This window comes from Balaenoptera physalus (assembly GCF_965194825.1).
Source record: "Balaenoptera physalus genome assembly, contig: HAP1_SCAFFOLD_717, whole genome shotgun sequence".
Lineage (NCBI taxonomy): Eukaryota > Metazoa > Chordata > Mammalia > Artiodactyla > Balaenopteridae > Balaenoptera > Balaenoptera physalus.
Window position 1 is genome coordinate 481,355 of NW_028126046.1, and position 8,143 is coordinate 489,497.

Genomic DNA, 8,143 nt, shown 5'->3' on the forward strand with positions numbered 1-8,143 from the left:
ACTTTCAGTTCTGGATGTTTCCCACTGCGTTTAGACTGGGAGAAACGTTATCAAATCCCAGCGTCATGAATGCCTGATTATCACTTGTAACTTTTGTCTCTTGAGCCTAGAAGGCATCTCTTGTGTATAAATGACACTGGACGTTAATATGCACCCTAAACTTGAATACAGTGCACATCTAGTAACAGCTTGTATAAAACGTGTTACTCCCCGAAGTAGTCCTAACACCTTATAATTGAAAAAGTGAGTTATAATTGACCAAACACTTTCACAAATATGATCCCTTTTGATCCTCACATCTCTGTGGGGAATTACTGCTCCTTTTAAAAAAAAAATAAATTAATTTTATATTTATTTATTTTTGGCTGCGTTGGGTCGTTGCTGCGCGTGGGCTTTCTCTAGTTGAGGCGGGTGGGGGCTACTCTTCTTGCGGTGCGCGGGCTTCTCGTTGCGCTGGCTTCTCTTGTTGCGGAGCACGGGCTCTAGGCGCGCGGGCTTCCGTAGCTGTGGCACACAGGCTCAGTAGTTGTGGCGCATGGGCTCAGTGGCTCCGCGGCATGTGGGATCTTCCCGGACCAGGGCTCGAACCCGTGTCTCCTGCACTGGCAGGCGATTCCTAACCACTGTGCCACCAGGGAAGTCCCTACTGCTCCTTTTTTACGTAGGAAGAAAATGTCTGGACTTCCCTGGTGGTATAGTGGTTAGGAATCGCCTGCCAATTCAGGAGACACGGGTTCGAGCCCTGGTCCGGGAAGATCCCACATGCCGCGGAGCCACTGAGCCCATGCGCCACAACTACTGAGCCTGCGCTCTAGAGCCCGCGAGCCACAACTACTGAGCCCACGTGCCTAGAGCCTGTGCTCTGCAACAAGAGAAGCCACTGCAATGAGAAGCCCGTGCACCGCAACGAGGAGTAACCCCTGCCCGCCGCAACTAGAGAAAGCCCACGTGCAGCAACGATGACCCAACGCAGCCAAAAATAAAACATAAACAAAGAAACAAAAAAAGACTTGTCAGAAGTCATTTATCCCCAAATATAGGATTTCTAACACCAAATTTGATGCCTTTCATGTAGCATCATGCTTCCTCTCCAAAGTAATAAAACTGAATTTTTGTAATTTTAAGAATATTAGACATGCCATGTTATATTAGACCTATGGTTAATCTATAAGCAGTCATTTACATTTGGAATGAGATCTGTAGACAGCGATATATATTCACTTTTTAGGACTTATTTCCTTCTTAAGCTTCTATTTCTTTTTTTTGTTTGTTTGTTTGTTTGTTTGTTTTTTATTTGACTATATTTTATTTTATTTTATTTTTTTTTCACACACACACACACTGCATTTTATTTTTACAAGAGATAAATAGACTGACACCAAGCATAGTACATGGATGACCACAACAAAAGCAAAAATGATTGCAATTACCAAACATGAAACACACTCATACTATGTCATAATATTGACATTCAGTCCAGTAATCCTCCACTGTAACAGCTCCTTTACTTTGCAGTGAAAATTGATTTGTATATTCTTTGCCTCTGAGTCCTTGTGGGATTTTTTTTTTTTTTAATTCAGACAGAAAGTCACAAAAATTATACTCATCCTCATCAGTTCACTCAGTCCCATGTAATTAATTGTTTTTTTTCATCTTGATCTTTTGTTAGCACTTTTATGAGTTCATCAGTTTTTCATCAGAGTCCTGAAAATGCTTATTCATTCAGTTCAGCAGTACAGTCAGTTACCAGAAACCTGTACTTGTCAGAGTCTTTACCATGAATTTCTTGAAGATGAAACCCTTTTATAGGAACATATTTGCAAAAGCATCAGAGTACACCCAGAACTGTCTGTAAATGACAAAAGACTTAAAAATGACCACGGTTAAAGATTTGATGAAAGTTCATAATAATGCAGTTGACAAGAAAATTAGTTATTTCTGAGATATACATTTTAAAGTAATAACTAGGATTATTACTTATAACATTATACCAGAACATATAAGATTTTTAGAAATTTCATGTAATGTCTGAAACTTTTATATTAACATATTTCCATACATATTTCCATACAAATACAAATATAAGATTTTTAGAAATTTCATGTAATGTCTGAAACATTTATATTAACATATTTCCATACATATTTCCATACAAATACAAATATAAGATTTTTAGAAATTTCATGTAATGTCTGAAACATTTATATTAACATATTTCCATACAAATAACCCAATGAAAGTTTAGTATTAGTTGTTTTGTTTGTTTTTTTATACTGCAGGTTCTTATTAGGCATCAATTTTGTACACATCAGTGTATACATGTCAATCCCAATCGCCCAATTCAGCACACCACCATCCCCACCTCACCGCAGTTTTCCCCCCTTGGTGTCCATATGTCCATTCTCTACATCTGTGTCTCAACTTCTGCCCTGCAAACTGGCTCATCTGTACCATTTTTCTAGGTTCCATATACATGCATTAATATATGATATTTGTTTTTCTCTTTCTGACTTACTTCACTCTGTATGACAGTCTCTAGATCCATCCACGTCTCAACAAATGACTCAATTTCGTTCCTTTTTATGGCTGAGTAATATTCCATTGTATATATGTACCACATCTTCTTTATCCATTCGTCTGTTGAGGGGCATTTAGGTTGCTTCCATGACCTGGCTATTGTAAATAGCGCTGCAATGAACATTCGGGTGCATGTGTCTTTTTGAATTACGGTTTTCTCTGGGTATATGCCCAGTAGTGGGATTGCTGGGTCATATGGTAATTCTATTTTTAGTTTTTTAAGGAACCTCCATATTGTTCTCCATAGTGGCTGTATCAATTTACATTCCCACCAACAGTGCAAGAGGGTTCCCTTTTCTCCACACCCTCTCCAGCATTTGTTGTTTGTAGATTTTCTGATGATGCCCATTCTAACAGGAGTGAGGTGATACCTCATTGTAGTTTTGATTTGCATTTCTCTAATAATTAGTGATGTTGAGCATCTTTTCATGTGCTTCATGGCCGTCTGTATGTCTTCTTTGGAGAAATGTCTATTTAGGTCTTCTGCCCATTTTTGGATTGGGGTGTTTGTTTCTTTGATATTGAGCTGAATGAGCTGTTTATATATTTTGGAGATTAATCCTTTGTCCGTTGATTCATTTGCAAATATTTTCTCCCATTCTGAGGGTTGTCTTTTCGTCTTGTTTATGGTCTCCTTTGCTGTGCAAAAGCTTTGAAGTTTCATTAGGTCCCACTTGTTTATTTTTGCTTTTATTTCCATTACTCTAGGAGGTGGATCAAAAAAGATCTTGCTGTGATTTATGTCAAAGAGTGTTCTTCCTATGTTTTCCTCTAAGAGTTTTATAGTGTCCAGTCTTATATTTAGGTCTCTAATCCATTTTGAGTTTATTTTTGTGTATGGTGTTAGGGAGTATTCTAATTTCATTCTTTTACATGTAGCTGTCCAGTTTTCCCAGCACCACTTATTGAAGAGACTGTCTTTTCTCCATTGTATATCTTTGCCTCCTTTGTCATAGATTAGTTGACCATAGGTGCGTGGGTTAATCTCTGGGCTTTCTATCTTGTTCCATTGATCTATGTTTCTGTTTTTGTGCCAGTATCATATTGTCTTGATTACTGTAGCTTTGTAGTATAGTCTGAAGTCAGGGAGTCTGATTCCTCCAGCTCCATTTTTTTGCCTCAAGACTGCTTTGGCTATTCGGGGTCTTTTGTGTCTCCATACAAATTTTAAGATGATTAGTTCTAGCTCCGTAAAAAATGCCATTGGTAATTTGATAGGGATTGCATTGAATCTGTAGATTGCTTTGGGTAGTATACTCATTTTCACAATGTTGATTCTTCCAATCCAAGAACATGGTATATCTCTCCATCTGTTGGTATCATCTTTAATTTCTTTCATCAGTGTCTTATAGTTTTCTGCATACAGGTCTTTTGTCTCCCTAGGTAGGTTTATTCCTAGGTATTTTATTCTTTTTGTTGCAATGGTAAATGGGAGTGTTTCCATAATTTCTCTTTCAGATTTTTCATCATTAGTGTATAGGAATGCAAGAGATTTCTGTGCATTAATTTTGTATCCTGCAACTTTACCATATTCATTAATTAGCTCTAGCAGTTTTCTGGTGGCAGTTTTAGGATTCTCTATGTATAGTATCATGTCACCCGCAAACAGTGACAGTTTTACTTCCTCTTTTCCAATTTGTATTCCTTTTATTTCTTTTTCTTCTCTGATTGCCGTGGCTAGGACTTCCAGAACTATGTTGAATAATAGTGGTGAGAGTGGACATCCTTGTCTCGTTCCTGATGTTAGAGGAAATGCTTTCAGTTTTTCACCATTGAGAATGATGTTTGCTGTGGGTTTGTCATATATGGCCTTTATTATGTTGAAGTAGGTTCCCTCTATGCCCACTTTCTGGAGAGTTTTTATCAGAAATGGGTGCTGAATTTTGTCAAAAGCTTTTTCTGCATCTATTGAGATGATCATATGGTTTTTATTCTTCAATTTGTTAATATGGTGTATCACATTGATTGATTTGCGTATATTGAAGAATCCTTGCATCCCTGGGATAAATCCCACTTGATCGTGGTGTATGATCCTTTTAATGTGTTGTTGGATTCTGTTTGCTAGTATTTTGTTGAGGATTTTTGCATCTATGTTCATCAGTGATATTGGTCTGTAATTTTCTTTTTTTGTAGTGTCTTTGTCTGGTTTTGGTATCAGGGTGATGGTGGCCTCATAGAATGAGTTAGGGAGTGTTCCTTCCTCTGCAATTTTTTGGAAGAGTTTGAGAAGGATGGGTGTTAGCTCTTCTCTAAATGTTTGATAGAATTCACCTGTGAAGCCATCTGGTCCTGGACTTTTGTTTGTTGGAAGATTTTTAATCACAGTTTCAATTTCATTACTTGTGATTGGTCTGTTCATATTTTCTGTTTCTTCCTGATTCAGTCTTGGAAGGTTATACCTTTCTAAGAATTTGTCCATTTCTTCCAGGTTGTCCATTTTATTGGCATAAAGTTGCTTATAGTAGTCTCTTAGGATGTTTTGTATTTCTGCAGTGTCTGTTGTAACTTCTCCTTTTTCATTTCTGATTTTATTGATTTGAGTCCTCTCCCTCTTTTTCTTGATGAGTCTGGCTAATGGCTTATCAATTTTGTTTATCTTCTCAAAGAACCAACTTTTAGTTTTATTGATCTTTGCTATTGTTTTCTTTGTTTCTATTTCATTTATTTCTGCTCTGATCTTTATGATTTCTTTCCTTCTGCTAACTTTGGGTTTTGTTTGTTCTTCTTTCTCTAGTTTCTTTAGGTGTAAGGTTAGATTGTTTACTTGAGATTTTTCTTGTTTCTTTAGGTAGGCTTGTATAGCTATAAACTTCCCTCTTAGAACTGCTTTTGCTGCATCCCATAGGTTTTGGGTCGTCGTGTTTTCATTGTCATTTGTCTCTAGGTATTTTTTTATTTCCTCTTTGATTTCTTCAGTGATCTCTTGGTTATTTAGTAACGTATTGTTTAGCCTCCATGTGTTTGTCTTTTTTACGTTTTTTCCCCTGTAATTCATTTCTAATCTCATAGCGTTGTGGTCAGAAAAGATGCTTGGTATGATTTCAATTTTCTTAAATTTACTGAGGCTTGATTTGTGACCCAAGATGTGATCTATCCTGGAGAATGTTCCGTGCGCACTTGAGAAGAACGTGTAATCTGCTGTTTTTGGATGGAATGTCCTATATATATCAATTAAATCTATCTGGTCTATTGTGTCATTTAAAGCTTCTGTTTCCTTATTTATTTTCATTTTGGATGATCTGTCCATTGGTGTAAGTGAAGTGTTAAAGTCCCCCACTATTATTGTGTTACTGTCGATTTCCTCTTTTATAGCTGTTAGCAGTTGCCTTATGTATTGAGGTGCTCCTATGTTGGGTGCATATATATTTATAATTGTTATATCTTCTTCTTGGATTGATCCCTGGATCATTATGTAGTGTCCTTCCTTGTCTCTTGTAACATTCTTTATTTTAAAGTCTATTTTATCTGATATGAGTATAGCTACTCCAGCTTTCTTTTGATTTCCATTTGCATGGAATATCTTTTTCCATCCCCTCACTTTCAGTCTGTATGTGTCCCTAGGTGTAAAGTGGGTCTCTTGTAGACAGCATATATATGGGTCTTGTTTTTGGATCCATTCAGCCAGTCTATGTCTTTTGGTTGGGGCGTTTAATCCATTCACGTTTAAGGTAATTATCGATATGTATGTTCCTATGACCATTTTCTTAATTGTTTTGGGTTTGTTTTTGTAGGTCCTTTTCTTCTCTTGTGTTTCCCACTTAGAGAAGTTCCTTTAGCATTTGTTGTAGAGCTGGTTTGGTGGTGCTGAATTCTCTTAGCTTTTGCTTGTCTGTAAAGCTTTTGATTTCTCCATCAAATCTAAATGAGATCCTTGCCGGGTAGAGTAATCTTGGTTGTAGGTTCTTCCCTTTCATCACTTTAAGTATATCATGCCACTCCCTTCTGGCTTGTAGAGTTTCTGCTGAGAAATCAGCTGTTAACCTTATGGGAGTTTCCTTGTATGTTATTTGTCGTTTTTCCCTTGCTGCTTTCAATAATTTTTCTTTGTCTTTAATTTTTGCCACTTTGATTACTATGTGTCTCGGCGTGTGTCTCCTTGGGTTTATTCTGTATGGGACTCTCTGCGCTTCCTGGACTTGGGTGGCTATTTCCTTTCCCATGTTAGGGAAGTTTTCGACTATAATCTCTTCAAATATTTTCTCTGGTCCTTTCTCTCTCTCTTCTCCTTCTGGGACCCCTATAATGAGAATGTTGTTGCGTTTAATGTTGTCCCAGAGGTCTCTTAGGCTGTCTTCATTTCTTTTCATTCTTTTTTCTTTAGTCTGTTCCGTAGCAGTGAATTCCACCATTCTGTCTTCCAGGTCACTTATCCGTTCTTCTGCCTCAGTTATTCTGCTATTGATTCCTTCTAGTGTAGTTTTCATTTCAGTTATTGTATTGGTCATCTCTGTTTGTTTGTTCTTTAATTCTTCTAGGTCTTTGTTAATCATTTCTTGCATCTTCTCAATCTTTGCCTCCATTCTTATTCCGAGGTCCTGGATCATCTTCACTATCATTATTCTGAATTCTTTCTCTGGAAGGTTGCCTATCTCCACTTCATTTAGTTGTTTTTCTGGGGTTTTTTCTTGTTCCTTCATCTGGTACATAGCCCTCTGCCTTTTCATCTTCTCTATCTTTCTGTAACTGTGGTTTTTGGTCCACAGGCTGCAGGATTGTAGTTTTTCTTGCTTCTGTTGTGTGCCCTCTGGTGGTTGAGGCTATCTAAGAGGCTTGATGGGAGGCTCTGGTGGTGGGTAGAGCTGACTGTTGCTGTGGCGGTCCGAGCTCAGTAAAACCTTAATCCACTTGACTGTTGATGGGTGGGGCTGGGTTCCCTCCCTGTTGGTTGTTTTGCCTGAGGCAACCCAACACTGGAGCCTACCCGTGCTCTTTGGTGGGGTTAATGGCAGACTCTGGGACGGCTCAAGCCAAGGAGAACTTCCCAGAACCTCCGCTGCCAGTGTCCTTATCCCCACGGTGAAACAGAGCCACCACTCGCCTCTGCAGGAGACCCCCCAACACCAGCAGGTAGGTCTGGTTCAGTCTCCCCCAGGGTCACTGCTCCTTCCCCTGGGTCCCGATGCACACATTACTTTGTGTGTGCCCTCCAAGAGTGGCGTCTCTGTTTCCCCCAGTCCTGTCAAAGTCCTGCAATCAATTCCCACTAGGCTTCAAAGTCTGATTCTCTAGGAATTCCTCCTCCCGTAGCCGGACCCCCAGGTTGGGAAGCCTGACGTGGGGCTCAGAACCTTCACTCCAGTGGGTGGACTTCTGTGGTATAAGTGTTCGCCAGTCTGTGAGTCACCCACCCAGCAGTTATGGGATTTCACTTTACTCTGATTGCGCCCCTCCTACCGTCTCACTGTGGCTTCTCCTCTGTCCTTGGACGTGGGGTATCCTCCTTGGTGAAGTCCAGGGTCCTCCTGTCAATGATTGTCCAGCAGCCAGTTTTGATTCTGGTGCTCTCGCAAGAGGGAGTGAGAGCACGTCCTTCTACTCCGCCATCTTGGTTAATCCTCCAAGCTTC